The sequence below is a fragment of the Watersipora subatra genome, chromosome 5 (genome assembly GCF_963576615.1).
Source record: "Watersipora subatra chromosome 5, tzWatSuba1.1, whole genome shotgun sequence".
Classification (NCBI taxonomy): domain Eukaryota; kingdom Metazoa; phylum Bryozoa; class Gymnolaemata; order Cheilostomatida; family Watersiporidae; genus Watersipora; species Watersipora subatra.
Window position 1 is genome coordinate 62,957,374 of NC_088712.1, and position 3,258 is coordinate 62,960,631.

Here is a 3,258-nt window from a genome sequence, read left to right on the forward strand (position 1 = left end):
CTCAAAATAAAGATTAGTCCACTAACTTTCAAAGTCATTTAGGCTTTTTTAAAGCGTTTCAATATCCGTTTCAAAAACAACACAATCGGCATTACAAGCTCCGCCCATAAATATGTGACGAAACCTAGCTTTTTCAGAAACGGAAGTTAGGAAAGTTTAGTCCGATTTAGAATAATAGAGATGGGTGTCTTAAAACTCATTATTATCTAAATCCAGCCTGTAAAATAATTTCAGTTTTTTATGAAAGGGATATAAATTATTTAAAATTGCTCGCAGCTTGCTACATGACGTTTAAATGGGCTGGACGCCGAGAAAAATGAGCTCAAAAAGCGCGGTTTTATCACGAGCTAGCGTTGTTATCGCGCTTTTTAAATATGCAATGCTAAATAGCTTATCTACCTTTCAGAAAAGACTGATATTATTTTTAAAGCTGGATTTAGATATTAATAGATTTTAAAACACCCATCTCTATTATTCTAAATCGGTCTAAACATACCTACGTAACTTCTGTTCCTAAAAAGCTAGGTTACGTCAAGTATTTATGGGCGGAGCTTGTTATGCCGATCGTGTTGTTTTCGAGACCGATATTAAAACGCTATAAAAAATCCTTTATTACTCTGAAAGTTAGTGGCCTAATCTTTATTTTGATTACAAAATCGGAATCAGCATGTTTGATTTACCTAGTAAATACGATAAAAGTTGTTCGTGGCAGTTATGGTTTAATTTAACAGAACAAATAGAGAGAAGGGGTTCAATGTATCTCTATCAGAAATCGACCTTGTGTCCGCATTTTAAACCTCATCTTACCTGTAAGCCTGTTAGTCGTGCTGTTCGGAACTGTTAGTAACTAACAACCTGTTAGTTACTAACAGGTTGTTAGTTACCACACAGCTATTTTGAGTATATTTCGAGTAGCTAACAGCACTACTATAGTGCTGTTCGGAAATTCACATCGACAAACGTGACAGTTTTATGTTCTATAGAAACACTGAGGGTGTAATATGCAGCAAATGAGGTCACGTTAAGAATACCAATTTTCTTCCAAAAGGTTTAAGTGGTTGTTCCAGAACCCTGATCAGAATTGAGTAGATCCATTTAAAAAGCTTGTATTAACTCAACCCAAACTTGCTAGAGCATAACAAAAATTATACTAAAATTTTAACAAAATCTTTTTCAGATAATATAACAATTTTCCATCTACAACTCAAATTTCACTGGTTGCTCTAGTGACATTTTTAGAAATTTTATTCCTTTTGTGTTGAATCAGTCACCTATCATCTGTGTGTATCTGCTTTCATTTAGTAAGGCTACAGAACAAATTTCACAAGCAAAGCCTACAGACTTCATTAAAATGTGCTTCATTCTCGTGTAACCAGCTGCTTCATGGCTTTGCATTTAAAAATAAAGACTGATTCGTTTTCCATTGCAGTTGGTCTTGCGTACAAGCATATTCAGTCAAGTTTGTTTGTCATGCATGAGCAGACAACTCCAATAGTTTTCACCTATGATTGCTGGTATGTACAGTTTACCATCCAAATCCTGCATAATACTTTACCTATAATTACTGGTATGTACATCATCTAAGCTATAACATGATACTCTACTTATGATTACTGGTATGTATATCATCTAAGTTATAACATGATACACTACCTATGATTACTGGTATGCATATCATCTAAGCTATAACATGATACTCTACCTATGATTACTGGTATGTATATCATCTAAGTTATAACATGATACACTACCTATGATTACTAGTATGCATATCATGTAAACTATATCATGATACTCTACCTATGGTTACTAGTATGTGTATCATACAAGTTATAACATGATAATCTACCTTAAAGTATCTAACTATATATTTGACATTTTACATGAACTTTAAAAATGCATATTGAAGCTGTGCTGATGCGATGAAATAATAGAATGCCAAAAATGTTGCCTTATATACAGACTATCACCACCTTAAATTATATTTACGCCTGCCTCAATAGAACGTAATCAACTTGCCAAGCTAGTCAAGGTGACTAATGACTCTCAAGCTCAAAGCAATTGTTGAAGGAAAGAACAGGTAAACTTGGGCTCATTGTCTGATGCAGATTATAAAGGTTAAACTATACAGTGACAAAGGTTTTAAACAAATAATATTGTATTCAACACTTTGCAGAGCCGGTGATTTGGGTTGTATTTTACGAATTTCATTGCTTCATCTACACACACTTTCACTTGTACAGCGATAGCAAGTATATATACATACACCCAACTTAATCACTCATAGTAAGTATTCTTAGTGAAAGACGAACATCGTGTTCACTTTCTTGCCTGATGGCTGATTCTTCAAATGCTGAAGACTACTTGTCTGCTCTACCTGTACTAGAACCTGGGGCAAGTACAATATAGTTACTCCTTTGCCATGTAGACTGAGCTATCGTATATACATAAACGCTGAACTGTTTGTAGGGATTTGCTTGAGTATTGCATGTTCATAATATTATTTGATGCTGATTAGGTTTGGTCATACGGTAAATATATTTGAAAATAGATCCAAGTAGAGAGGCCTTCTACAGTTGAAACCTGTAAAAACATGAATAGAAATTATTGAAAGTGTTTTAGTGATTAGCGATGTGGCAATTTTGACTACATATCTATACTTATTTAAAAAACTTCAAAATAGTGCCAGTTGAGGACTACTTTGCAGTGATCCGAAGGTAGTCTGGGACTTTCAGACTAGCGGCATTATTGGCGACCAAAATGGATCGACCTGTTTGAATGTGATGCGCATATTAAACAATAAAGCTAATTGCTAGTGAGCTCATGAACATGTTTGTTCATTTAAAGGCATTAACCTTTATTATATTAAACCAAAACCAGTTGTTTTTCTAAATTTAATTTATCTAGTTTTGCTCTTTTTAATTTGATTATAATAGTATTTACAAATTAATATCTAATGAATTACTATGCAAGTTTGCGCTGTTATATTGGGAGTTATTTACTCAGTACATATTTAGTAGCTAACGAAACTATAACCTCTCACCTGGTAAGTGACATACCTATCACTACTTGGCACGATAAATGGAAAAGGTTTAAGGTTTTTTTTACTAAATAAGCTACTTTTTTTATTGCAAGTTTTTTTTCGTTTCACTGAATCTATTCATTATATTGTAACCTTGCCTACAATTTGGTAATATGATATACCATCGATAAACGCACCCGATTAACGATTCCATCTTTAACGCTTGTACACAAATT